The following is a 14,775-nucleotide window of genomic DNA, read 5'->3' as shown; positions in this document are numbered from 1 at the left end:
GGGTTGGCAGGCATGTCGCCGCCAGGCGATAGATGTGGGTGTAGTCTCCAGGTTTGGCAGGTACGGTTGTCAGGCAGAAATCCCCTGCGATACACCGAACTGCTCTACAGGGATCTACCTTACACCGAACTGTTGGTGATGCACTGAGGTACTTCTACCCAAGGCAGGTCTCCGAGGTAGCCTACTTAGGTTTGGACAGGAGCGAGGTTATTCCAGCTAGGGAGCTGACGAGCTTAACCCGAAGTGTCTTCAGTTTGGGATTCTCCCTACTTGGGAGAATCTTAGCTCGGGGTGCTCCCTTCTTGGGAGAATCTTAGCTCGGGGTGTTCCCTACTTGGGGGAGTCTTAGTTCAGGGCAACAGAGCATTACCTTGTAGCGAGCTGCTATTCATGGCGAGCTTGTTACGCTGAGTTGGAGCGAACTCGTTATGCTGAGTTGTCACTTATGTCGAGTCACATCTATGTGTTCCCTTATTATGAGGTCAGGCCAAATCACCCTCCATCAATATTATATCAAAATAAATATGATAAATAAAAATAATTTTTATTAATAATAAAAATAAAATACGAAATTTAAATCCACTAGGACACCATACTTTAATTACTTATCTTTTTTATTGGGTTTCCCATAAGATATAGAAATTACTATTGTTATTTGAAATTGTCACAAGCAATACCTACACATTTGTTCGTATAAAATATGCATAAAGCCCAAAATTATTTTACCAAATTGCAAAGAATGACTATTCCCCCGAGAAAATGACAGATGATACCAAACATCACAAATGACTAATGTCTTCATTTATTTTAATATTACATACATTTTGAAAAACAAAAAAAAAGGTAAATTTTTGCTTTTCAAATTTCAGTTTTATACACTACCATAGCCATGGATCTATGGTGTATGTGGCACTTAGATGGCTATCTGGTCAACTGGGTAAAAGATTAGAAATAAAAAGAAATGGCGTCGCCCGGACTCGAACCGGAGACCTTCAGTGTGTTAGACTGACGTGATAACCAACTACACCACGACACCATTGCTTGGCAAAATTTTGCTTCACTATAAACCCATTAAGTTTGCAAATTGTACTTTGCAATCTCAAGATGTCATGAATTCCACAGTTGTGCAAATAATACTTTCGGTGTTGGTTTTCTGAGAGGCAGAAATCTTGATCCCCTGGGAATGATCTTTTTGACTAACTGACTATCGTCTTCTTCAGCTTCAACTGCTGTTGCTTTGATTTTGGACTCCTTCGCTTGCTTCCTTTGTTCTTCGTCCATGTAAAATTTTGCAGATACATAGTGTGTATTAATCCCAAAATTCTGCAATAGTGTGTATCGATCCCAAACTTCAAAGGGAAATTAAAACCATAGTTAATGTAGAAAAGGGAGAAGGAACCATCAAGTATTCTTTGTTGGTGGGATCATGGGTTTCCCAGAAAAAATCACAGAGAGAAATGGGGTTGCAAGTATTTCCTGCTATTCCACCTCATCCGTTTGTTTTAATTTTCATGCTTTTCCACCACTTCTCTGTGCTTCCACCATTCCCACTTTCAGCACTCTGTTTCTCAATTCTTCTGAAGAGACGGGTTAAATTCAATTTGATGTGTTTGAATAATCTAAAAAGTAAGAGTCATCTCGGATTTGTTTGGAGGGGTGCAAATGGATTCAATAACCCCTATTGGATTTTCGGATTGGACAAGAGGATCTGATTTTTCAATCAGATCGAATTCGAATCACCCTCTATACCATCGAATCTGACTTATATATATATATTATTTATAAATATGTTTATATTGCATTTTTTGTATTTTTTTTATAAAAAGACATGCTTTTTCTTTATATAAATGAATTGCTATATTTTTTATTTAATAATTTATTAAAATATTCAGAAATTAAATTGAATCATATCAGATTCAGATATCCTAATCGGACATCCTTTATGGATTTGGATTTGACTTTCCATTTGTGAGATCCGATCAGGTCTTTGGATCGGATATTGGATTTAGGATGTGTTATCAGATTGGATTCAGATATACCTCAATTTGAATCCTATCGGATTCGTTTACATCCCTATTTGGTACTGTGGCATTTTCCCATTTGTAAAAGAAAGCATTGCTAATTGAAGTGTTTTGAATTGATCATACAAATTGTTAATTCTATCTAAAATGCCAAATTTGATGTTTCTTACACATACATTTTTAGTTGAAAAGAAAATTATATATGATGTGGAAATACATATTTCTCACAAATTTGTATTGAATAACCCAAAATGCAAAGCAATATAATGGGTGGTTAATTCTTAGCATTTATATTTTAATTTAGATTTTATAATAACATATTTCTTTTTTACAAAAATAAAATATTGTTTATCAAACATTTGAGAATTAATCATTTAGTTGACTTTTTTTGTTAATGTTAATGTTAATGTTAAAATTAAAAATAACAAAATAAAAAAATAATTGATATAAAAAATTAATAGTGATACAGGGAAAATCACTTCCCTTGCCCGTAAAAGAAAGGAAACCAAATTGAATAAGCTGAAATTGAAAGTTTTTAACATAAGTTAATACACTTCTCCTTCATGGGTGGGTAATTCTTAGCATTTCTTGGGCCTGATCCAATGACACTTCATTAGATCGATACATGCTTCAAAGACATTTGAAACATCCCAGACTGACCCCCTCCCCTGCTAATATTAACTACTGTTGGTTCTAGACCATGAGATCATCTTTGGTTTGGTCTATTTTTTCAAGATCAGCTAAGGGTCTCATTCTTTTAGGGCCTGTTCGTTTCCTCTTAACTCTTATCTCTTAAGAGGAATATTTTAATTTTAAGAGAAAAATGGTTGTTTGTTTCCTCTTATCTCTTATCTCTTAAAGTATAATCATACAACTTTTTGTTTTTTAATGATACTCCCAAAAAGACAAACAAAAACTCTCATATATGTGGTCAAAATGGATATTTGATAATTTTCAGAATTCAGCACAACATTCTCTGCATTCAGAGTTCAGAGGAAAGAAAAGTTCGCCAATACCAATATACCTCTTAATGTAATTATTGCACTTTCAGATGTCAGACTTCAGAGCAAACGAATAGGCCCTTAAGCAATCTATTACTTAGGGATAAGGCAAATCAGATTACCTTAATTTAGAACTTCAACTACATTAGTGTTCAGCCCATTCAAATTTAACAAATGCTCAATCTATCCCAAACTGCACCCCTACTATTACCATAGGTAGGGATTTCCCAGCCCAAAACATAGCCTATTACTTTTAGTAGTCATAGATATTGCTTTCAATTTTTTTAAGAGGCTTCTTTCAGTTTCAGGCACTGTACAAAAAAGTAAAGTCTATAAGGTAGAGTCCGTGAATCAAATGCCTTAATAATATTGTATAGTGTCTTCTTTTAGTTTTTTAAGTTATTATGGACTTTATTGGTTCCATGTATCACTTCCCTTAATAAGACACGGGCAACAACACTATTGTGTAGAGACGGTGAAATCTAGCCATAGGGCTATTTTTGTACTTTTACTTTTCTTTTTTGTACATAATTCTTTGTATTATCTCTCTACTGTACATTAAGGGAAGATTTATCCTTTTACAACTTAATACAAATATTTCTTTTAGGGTGTCGAATGACATAGGTTGTCACACCTACCATTCGGCTATGTTGTCTCTCTTTCTTTCTCTTTCTTAGCTTTTCGGTCTGACTCTGACATGGTATCAGAGCAGGTCACGATCTGATCTGCAAGTAACTACTTCCTCACCTCTTTCTACTTTGAGGAATTTTTTTAAATTTATTATATATTTTCGTTGTTTTAACTATTTAAAATCTAGTTATGATAAATATTTAGTTATTTAGATATTTAAATAATCTATAAAATACTTAACATTTTTTGTTATTTGAATTTTATTTATTTAAATCTATTACATATTATTAAATATTTGAAAAGAATTTAAATTGATAATCTGGAAAAACATAATTTAAATTTTTAGTACATAATTTCATGATATATTTCTAAAAACAAAAAAAATATTTTTTGTGTTTTTTATAAATATTTTAAAATTATTATATAATTTTTTAAAAATATTTAATTAATTCTTAAAATTTTTAATCCAAACTTTCTTTAGATAGATATAGATAAAAAGTAGGGGAGAGGATAAATAAGAATTAGAGATAATTTAGGAGAGAAACTCTCTACTAAATTAGAGATAATTTTGGAGATAAATAAGAATTAGAGATAATTTAGAAGATAAATAGGAATTAGAGATGATTTTGGAGAAAGTGGGCGATAGTGGGGAAAGTAGTTTAAGAGAAATTTTAAGGGAAGAGATTATTTAGGTTATTGGGAAAGTGCATCTCTTTGGTTGTTTCAAAAATGACATGAAATTAAAAAATAAAAAGTCAAAAAAAGGAGAAAATTTCTAGACTTCCTTGTTTTAATATATATACTAGTGGGGATCCGTGCGATGCACAAGATTTATTAAGTGAAAGCTAAATAATAGAAAATGGTCATTTACTAAAATACCCCTTATATTTTCATGGATTTACTAAAATCTACTCTATAGTTAGCATTTTACTAAAACACCACTTATACTTTGCAATGGACTTAATCAATCTTCCATTAGATGACATTGGAAAAATGACAGTGTTGACCCTAATGTTCATTTAAATAAATTTAATCAAAAGAAAATAAAAATAAAAATATATTTTTTCCCTTAATAAGACACGAGCAACCACTCTATTGGCTATATTTGGTCAATTTTGTTTTCTATACGAAAAAAGTGTTAAGGGTATTTTTTGAATAAAAAATGGGAAAACAAACACTCCTTAATGAATGGTTGATTAAGTAAATAAGTTGTAAAATATATGGGATGTTTTAGTAAAATGAAAACTATAAGGTAGGTTTAAGTAAATATGTAAAACTATAAGGTGTGTAGGAATGGATACAACGTAGGTTCGGGGCGGGGATCATATTCCCCATCCTCGACCCCAATTCTGAAATTAACCCCCATCCCCGATCCCCGATCCTCGACGGAGATGGGTTCCCCGTGAGGACCCGAATCCCCAAAATGTTTTCAGATAATAGTATTTCTTTAAATAAATTTATTTAAAATAAATAAAAATTTTAAATTATAGATAATTTTTAAATATATATATATATATATATATAATTAGGGTCGGGGTAGGGCGGGGACCTCAATCCCTATCCCCGACCTCGACCTCGACTGAGGATTCCTATTAATCTCCGTCTCCGCCCCCACCTCCAAAACAATCACCATCCCTGACCCCATTGGGCCAGGGAAGTCAGGTCCTTGTTGGGGATGGGGAAAATTGCCATCCCTAAATGTGTGTTCTAGTAAATGACCCTAATCAAAACACACAAGAGTACACAATTGTTTTATATTTTCAACTTTTTAAATAATTAATAATTATTCATATTTTATATACTATTTTTAATAAAATTTTTATAATACAAAAATAATAAAAATTTATTTCAGTTAGGTTTATTCATCAAATTGATGAAATTGACCAACCTGATTAACTCGACATGAGTTGGTCAGTTTTCTAGTATTTTAGGTTGGCTTTGGTTCAAAAATTTCCCAATTCGATCAAGTTGAATCAGTTTCACTTTGGCCATTTGTAAACCGACCAAAATCGAATGACCTAACCATGGGTATATATTAATATTTTATATTTTAAATATAATTTTTAATATGGAAAAGTGGGAAACTTCCCATATTTCTTAGTCTAAAATATTTTATATCATAAATCTAATTTTTAAATTTATTTTTTATTAATTGCATTGTAATTTTTAAAATTAAATTAAATTTTTAAGTTTAAATCTTTTGAACCAACTAACCAAACCCAAAAATCGACCCAAACCGATACAACTTGCGTGGGTTGGCAAAGTAGCCTATGACCGAACCGAACCAGCTCATGAACACTCAGAATTTCAACTAAATTAATAGTCTCATCTCTAATAAATAACAATAGTTTAATCTCCAATAATTATTGAAAATTTATAAAGAAAACACACAATTATTGAAAATATATTGATAATAGAAAATACAATAATTATAGAAATTACAAAAATACAATAAGTACAAAAATATATTAACATAGTCAATAAATAGTATAATTTCAAATAATAGTTTTATATCTAAAAAATATTAATCAATAACTTATAACAGAAATACATAAAATACAATAAGTACAATAAATTAAATTTAAAATTTCAATAATAGTAATTTAATCTCCTATAATTATTGAAAGTTTTTTGTTAAATAACAAAACAAAATAAATTTATACATAATTATTGAAAATACATTTATCACAAAAACAATAAATAATTACTGAAATACAATAAATATTAATTTTAGTATACATAATTATATAATAAATACAGATTAAGAGTTTAACAATGTTATTAATAATATTTATTTTTTGAAAGTTATTTTCTTGAATTATTACTTGATATAAGTGAAATTAATTATTTACAATATTATGTAAAAATAATAAATTATTATTAATTTCAATATTATGTTATAATTAATTTTCTACTTTTTAGAATTTTTCTAAAACTTATTCCATAATTTCTTTATTTTAACTATTTAAAATCTAGTTATATAAATATTTTTTTATTTAAAAAATTTAGTTATTTAAATACTTAAATAATATGTAAAATATTTAAATTTAAAATATTAATTATTTATTGAATTCAATTATCCATAAAATCATAATTCATACTATTATTACATAATTTCATTATTAAATTTGTAATATATTAAATTGTTATTAAATTCAATTTTATGTTATAATTATTTTTTCTACTTTGAAGAAATTTTTTAAATTTATTACATAAGTTTGTTATTTTAACTCTTTAAAATCTAGTCATCGTAAATATTTAGTTACTTATATATTTAAATAATCTATAAAATTTGTTTAAAGCTATTATATATTATTAAATATTTGAAATGCATTTAAATTGATAATCCAGAAAACATTATTTTAATTGTTAGAACATAATTTCATGATATATTTTGTAAGAATATAAAATTATTTTTTTGTGTTTTTAATAAATATTTTAAAATTATTATATAATTTTTTTAGAGTATTTAAATAATTCTTAAATTTTTTAATCCAAACTTTCATTAGATAGATATAGGTAAAAAGTAGGAGAGAGGATAAATAAGAGTTTGAGATAATTTAGGAGAGAAACTCCCTACTAAATTAGAGATAATTTTGGAGATAAAAAGGAATTAAAGATAATTTAGAAGATAAATAGGAATTTGAGATAATTTTGGAGAAAGTGGGAGATAGTGGTCGAGGTAGTTTAGGAGAAATTTTAGGAGAATAGATTATTTAAGTTATTGGGAAAGTGCATTGGTTGTTTCAAAATTGACATGGAATAAAAAAAATAAAAATTCAAAAAAAGGAGAAAATTTCTTGACCGCTTTGTTTTAATATATATATATATATATAGTGGTGCATTTAACCTTAATTTAGAACTTCAACTACATTAGTGTTCAACCCATTCAAATTTAACAAATGCTCAATCTAACCCAAGTTGCACCCCTACTATTACCATAGGTAGGGATTTCCCAGCCCAAAACATAACCTATTAGTTTTTGTAGTCATAGATACAACTTTTAGTTTTTTTAAGAGGCTTCTTTCAGTTTCAGGCACTGTACAAAAAAAGTAAAGTCCCTTATATATGGGATATAAGGTAGAGTCCGTGAATCCAATGCCAGTAGGGGTGATCCACACCCCTATTAAGACATTGTAGTTGGTTATCACGTCAGCCCGCGTCTTATAGGTAGAGTTGGTTTCATTTTACTAAATCTTATTAAGGCACTGTACAAAATTTTTTGCCCCTACTATTCCTCCTCTCTTAAGTCCCTTATATAGAGTACTCTCCTAATCCTATTAGGAGTTAATCCAAATCAGATTTTGATAAGGTCTTTATCTTTAATTGGATGAGCATTATCTTCTTAAGAGAATTAGTGCTTCATACCCAGATCCACACCCATTTTTGATCCAAATCACATGACAATTTACGCTATCACATTAGTATTGGGATTTAAGCCCATTTTCTTTAATGGCTTAATAACTTAGGTATTGCATGGGGCCACATAGGCCTGATTATTGTATGGTGTGGGACCCATAAAGGTTTCGTATAAGTCCACAAATGTTTGGCCTCACCTCTGGAAGAGGTTAGGTCGAATTCACCACCTAGGGATAGTGAACCCTTATTGATGATGCACGATCTAGTAGTTCCCTGTTGGAGGGCAACTTAGATGCTAAGCTGGCGAGTTCCCTGCTGGAAGGTGTCTTAGATGCCGAGATGGCTAGTTCGCCAAGTCAACCTGCAAAGAGACAGTGTCAGAGTGCCCGGGAGTCTTTACCTAGGGTGGGCACTTCGATTCTTAAGTCAGCGATGTGGAGATTTTAGGAAGAACTAAAATGTTAGAGAGCTAGAGAGCTATGAGAGCTAAGTTGTGCATACCTTATGTGATTGGAAATTAGACCTTTATATAGATATTGTTTGGTGTAGGCTTCACGCACCGTGTCCAAGATCTCTGGGAAGACGTGGCTGGCCAGTCCGAAGTCCTTGGAGGTAGTGGCTTATGTAAACCAGGTTTTGTGCCTTATTCTATTTCCTCTGAAGCATTCGATGCGGGAGCTAACTTCCGAAAGACCCGGGAGTGACAGGATGCACACATGGAGGAGGTTGACGAGCACGTCTCGCCGGTCGCCACCTAAACCTTAGTCGAGTCAACAAGTCCTCGAGGGAGGTTGCTCCTTGCATTGAGGTCCCTTGGATCGGTAACGATGAGGTGCCATAGTTCGGCCCTAGACGAGGTGCTCCTAGATGCCTTGTCGGCAAAGGTAGGTCGCCAGCTGGGCTTCCAGTAGGTCGACAGTTGGGTTTCCATCATTTTGGCTGAGGAAAATCATCGCCCCCGTGGTGTCGGGGTGTCGTCTGACTGTTCTGAGATGTTACATGTCATGATGTTAGTGGGGGGCCAAATTTGCTCTCATCAGTTGCCACCCACTTCCGAGACGAGGTCGGTTTGGCGACAGGAGTAGCTCGCTGTAGGTTTTTGGTCTAGAATGGCTAGTTCGATGAGCTCATAAGCATCGGCCTAGTTTGCTCCCCAGGTTGGAAGAGTCTAAGGGTTGAATGCAGCCTTATATAGGACTTTGCTGTCTTGATTATCGGGGCACAAGAGTGAACTCATCCACTCGAGGAGAGGCAGAGCAGGCACCCTGGGGACATCTACCTTACTAGGGATGCAACTGTTAAGGAGTTCCACAATTCAACCAAATACCTTAAGAGCAAAGTTCGCCATGCCATCCTCAAGAGGGGCTTCCAACTACATGATTGCCTCATCAGGTCACTCCACTTACGTAGACTACAACACAATGTCCCTTAATTCGGTTCTCGAAGGAGTATCCGAGAAGGTCTATGCGGAGACTAAAACCGAGGCGGAGGACAACTGTGAAGAAATCGGCCAAGTTTGCATGTTTGCCACGGTGATTAAAGCGAACTAGTTTTCCTTTCCTTTGTTTCTCTTTCCTTTTTTCTTTTTCAGGTCAGCGGTGAGATGCCGACGTCCTTTAAGATTGATTTAAGTGTAGTATCGATATTCAAAACCCTACTGAGCTAGATAGATGGGGGGGCTAACCTGCTTAGATCGGTCTACCTATTGTTGACATGTTTCGAGGTCGGCTTGAGGGGGCCTTAGCTAAAAAGTGGGGTGGCTTCCCCTTAAAATTCAGTTTGACCAGGTCACTAAAGTGGGTGGTCGTAATTTCGGTTGCCAAAATGGTGTCGAGATGCCAAAGTATCCCAAGGTCGGCATATGGGGCCTTAGCTAAAAGCAGTTTGGCTTCCACTTAATTCGATTTGACTAGGTTGCCAAAGCAGATGGTCATAATTTTGGCTATCAAAATGACGTCGAGTTGCCGATGTATCTCAAGGTTGGCATAAGGGCCTTAGCTAAAAGCGATTTGGCTTCCCCTTAGAATTCAATTTGACTAGGTCGCCAAAGCGGATGGTCATTCTATAGTAGCTTTAAACGCGGATGCCTCTATGACATCACGTGAAATTAACTCTCTTGGGTCTATGTTCGTGAGTCAATGCCACACATGTACTACACTTGCTCTTGGAACTGCTAGCCGCCCACTCCTACTGGAGTCATGGGGGCTCACCTTAAGGGGGTTGCTCTACTGCCTGCGGGTTACCTACTCTCACAGGAACCATGAAAGGTTTGACTTGTGAGGTCAGTTCCACATTCAGCTAGCTGCCAACTCCTACGAGAGCCATGGAGGGCTCGATCAGTAGTAAGGCTTTGCAGTTGGGCTGGGAGACAATCTGGGCCAAACCATTGAAGCTCACTCGGGCTTGGGCTCTATTTGGGCTCAACATTTAAACATAAATGATCATTGAATTCAACCACCCTATGAAAACCCAAGGATGATGGACATATGTAAGATGAAGCCCATTAGATAATTAGCACTGTAATGGTCTCTTACACCTAACCTCTTAGCATCATTAAAACACTACTCATAGGTAAGGACCTCTTCCTTGAATGCAAAATGCAGTATCATACTCTTTACTCGAATCTCGAGATTAAAGCATTTTTCATTAAATAATAATATAACATATAAATATATTTTGCAAATAGGATTTCAAATATAGGTAAAATCCACTTATGGTAGTTAAGGTTTCCATAAGAGAGAGTGTAAACTTTGATATTCACTTTGTTTAACAAAGGGGTCGATCCTATCACTATGATCACCTACTCAGGTAATATCCTAAACTACCCCAACATGCCTAGATATTTGACCCTTGATGGATCTCACTGGTTGACATATCAAAAGTAGTTTGGTCCAAAACCTAGTATAGTATCATAATCGAGTCTAGGGTTAAATGCAACTTTCTAGTTTTTTCCATCTATCTCCAAGGACCAAAGCATAACTAGAAATTGGTACAGGTTCAATGCTTCTTCCAAACACCCACTGACTGTGCTTGGGGTCTAATCCTAGGAGCTAAGACAAGCTACTCCACCAACTCGACAACAGACCAGTGCCAATCTTGTCAGGATAAACTCCCCAAGTCTATCTAATGGCTAAGAATATTCTAAACTAACACGAATCTCATAAGTATCTAACCTAAGGGGCAATTCACAGAAACACACCAAATTTGATCATGAAACAACAATATACTTATATTACTTTTAAATGCTTATATACATCCATATGATTGGAGCTAAGGGCATACACTGTCTAGCAAATTATAGTTAGACTGGGGATGATTATGGGTAGGCCTGACTTAGGTGAAAATAAGTCATAAAAGATTACAGGGCTAGCACTATCATAAGGTTCAATTTGCTTCATATTCCTTTAACAAAGTCCATGCATTGCACGGGTCCTGATTAGTAATAATCTATATTACCATTAAAAGTGGGAATGATATATAGATTCCAGAATATTTCTTGACTAAGTATCTCCATTGTTGAATATGATCCTTATATTATATCTAATCAATTTCCTCTTATTAAGTCTTATATTTAAGGTATTAACTCCCTTCTCCTCTCATTAAATCCTATGTTTATATTAAATTAAATAAATGAGGTAGAATTTTTGACTAAAATATCCTTACTTTTGAATTTGGTCTTTGTCTAAATGAGACAAAAAATGTAAAAATTTGGTGTTTGTAGGTTGAGTATGAATTTGGCCCAACTTGCACAACTTGCACCTAATGATCCAACCACTTGGAAAAATGGGTCAAATAATGATGTCATAATTAAATAATAAAAAATAAATAAAATTACAAAAACAAAATATAAAAATTTATGGAAAAATTAATAAATCTCATATAATATAGATTTTTCATATTAAAAAAAAGTGTAATAATAATAGTTTTTGCAATTAATTATGGAAATTGCATAGAAAATTTAAATTTTCCCAAAAATGTGATTGTTTTATCTTTCAAGTAGTTAGATAGGTCAATGCATGATGCCATAACTATATAATAATAACTCAAAAAATAGAAAGAAATAAAAATTATAAAAACACAAAAATTTATCAAATGATTTGTAGTCAATTGGACTGGATTTGGTACAATCCGATCCAACCCAATGTGATTCCATTACAAATGGACCGGGTCCAAAATCCAATCCAATCCAATGCTTATTTTGGACCGGTCCATTTCAATGTTTGAACCGTCCATTCTGTTCAAATTTGTTTTAATTTAGATTAATTTTACATTCTTATCTTCTATCAATAGACTAGATATTGGCTCAATCCAACCCAATCCAATATAAATTCATTATGGATGGGCCAGGTCTAATCCAATCCAATAAATACTTTGGACCATTAATTCAATGTCTTGTTGGTCCATTCAATGTGTCCAAATTGATTTTGGTTTGGATGGGGTCCAATTCAAAACCGGTCCACTGACACCCCTATTAACATCTGTAATATTATATCTTTATCATATTAAACCAAAATAAATATGATAAATAAGAATAATTTATATTAACAATAAAAATAAAATACAAAATAAAATAGGTAGATTTTTGCTTTTCAAATTTCAGTTTTATCAGACACGACCATAGCCATGGATCTATGGACTATAGCATGTGGCACTTGGATAGCCAGCTGGCCAATTGGGTAAAATATTAGAGATAAAAAGAAATGGCGTCGCCCGAACTCGAACCGGAGACCTTCAGTGTGTTAGACTGACGTGATAACCAACTACACCACGACACCATTGCTTGGAAATGTTTTGCTTCACTACAAATTAAGTTTGCAAATTGTACTTCGCAATCTCAACATGTCATTAAGTCAACAGTTCTGCAAATAATACTTTCAGTGTTGGTTTTCTGCGAGGCAGAAATCTTGATCCTCCGGGAATTATCTTTTTGACCGACTATCGTCTTCTTCAGCTTCAACTGCTGTTGCTTTGATTTTGGACTCCTTCGCTTGCTTCCTTTGTTCTTCGTCCATGTAAAATTTTGCAGATCGATAGTATGTATTAATTCCAAAATTCTGCAACAGTGTGTATCAATCCCAAACTTCAACGGGAAATTAAAACCATAGTTAATGTAGAAAAGGGAGAAGGAACCATCAAGAATTCTTTGTTGGTAGGATCATGGGTTTCCCAGAAAAATCACAGAGAGAGATCTATATGATACTTTTCACGTATCATATATGAATTCAACGGCATCAGTGTGGTTTACATGCCCCTCACAGACCTGTAAAAACAAGAAGAAAGACTTTGTTAGTTAGTTAGTTAAATTGGAAATATAGGAAAATGAAGGAGAGAAATGGGGTTGCAAGTATTTCGTGCTATTCCACCTCATCCATTTGTTTTTAAAATAGAACACTGTAATCTGTAATCTCACAGAACACAGAAATTAGTAATCTCACCTTGATAATCTCGGTGTGTTTTTGGACTTGAATTTATATTGATTCTTAAGATTACTATGTGTACAGGAGTGTTCATCATACGGTTATATACAGGATAAGAATGCAGTAAGTTAGAAAGGGATAGAAATTGACAGGTGTATAGGATAGATTTTGACAGATGTGTGACTCTATCATACTCTATCATCCCCCCTCAAGTTGACGGGGTGGAACAACAGTCAACTTGCCACGCAACATACTGAATTGAGCAAGAGAGAGGGTCTTAGTGAAGATGTCTGCCTCTTGATCATGATTAGAAATAAATCGAACGTGGAGTTCCTTTTTAGCAACCCATTCTCTCACAAAATGATAATCAATTTCAATATGCTTGGTGCGAGCATGGAAGATTGGATTTGTTGTAAGATAGGTCGCAACAAGATTATCACACCATGGGGTGGGAGAAGTAGTAGATGACACTCCCAATTCATGAAGGAGTGACTGCAACCAAATCTGTTCTGATGTAGCACAAGCAAAGCTTCGTTATTTCGATTCCGTGCTAAAGCGAGAGACTGTAGCTTTCTTACGAGAAGACCAACAAATGAGATTGGAACCCATAGAGACACAAAAACCACAATGGGATCATCTATCATCAGGACAGCTAACTCAGCCAGCGTCTAAAAAGGCATGGAGATCAACGGATGTAGAAGGAGACAACCGCAATTCAAAAAGAAGCGTAGACTTGAGATAGCGTAGAATTCACTTAACTATTTCCCAGTGATCAGAGGTGGGCTGATAAAGGAATTGGCAAACTTTGTTAACAGAGAAGGCAATGTTAGGTCTGGTTAAAGTTAGATATTGTAAAGCACCAACGATACTACGAAAAGTAGTAGGATCAGCAAGAGGCTCTCTAGAATGTTGGACCAACTTGGTGTGGAAACAGGTTTCACCCCGTTTAGTGAAGCACAATGTAGGAGGTCAACAATGTATTGGCGTTGTGATAAGATTAAACCTTTTTTGTCAGGAATGACCTCAATACCAAGGAAGAAGCGTAATGGACCCAAGTCTTTAACTGCAAAGGCATTGCTCATTTGATGAATGATAAGCTGTATAGCCTCAGTAGATGACCCAGTCACAATGATTTCGTCAACATATATTAAAATAAAGATGATACTGTTAGGTGAATGCCTTATGAAAAGAGATGAATCAGAGATCGTCATCTTGAAACCAGCATCAAGTAAGAAGGAACTGAGCTTCTGATACCAAGCTCGAGGAGCTTGTTTTAAGCCATATAGGGACTTGCGCAGATGACATACATAGTCACAATGGGTTGGGTCCACAAAATGGGAGGTTGCT

General features: G+C 34.1%; 2 non-coding genes across 2 annotated transcripts; both read right to left on the bottom strand.

Moving 5' to 3' along the window:
- Positions 1 to 962: 962 nt before the first annotated feature.
- Positions 963 to 1,036, bottom strand: TRNAV-AAC (transfer RNA valine (anticodon AAC)). The gene has a single exon. It is a non-coding gene; the product is annotated as a tRNA-Val (tRNA).
- Positions 1,037 to 12,712: 11,676 nt separating this feature from the next.
- TRNAV-AAC (transfer RNA valine (anticodon AAC)) lies at positions 12,713 to 12,786 on the bottom strand. Its single transcript has one exon. It is a non-coding gene; the product is annotated as a tRNA-Val (tRNA).
- Between the last annotated feature and the right edge of the window lie 1,989 nt (positions 12,787 to 14,775).

Source organism: Nelumbo nucifera, chromosome 2 (genome assembly GCF_055504915.1).
Source record: "Nelumbo nucifera cultivar China Antique chromosome 2, China Antique-T2T, whole genome shotgun sequence".
Lineage (NCBI taxonomy): Eukaryota > Viridiplantae > Streptophyta > Magnoliopsida > Proteales > Nelumbonaceae > Nelumbo > Nelumbo nucifera.
The sequence above is the reverse complement of the archived record's forward strand: the minus strand, read 5'-3'. Positions and strand labels throughout refer to the sequence as shown.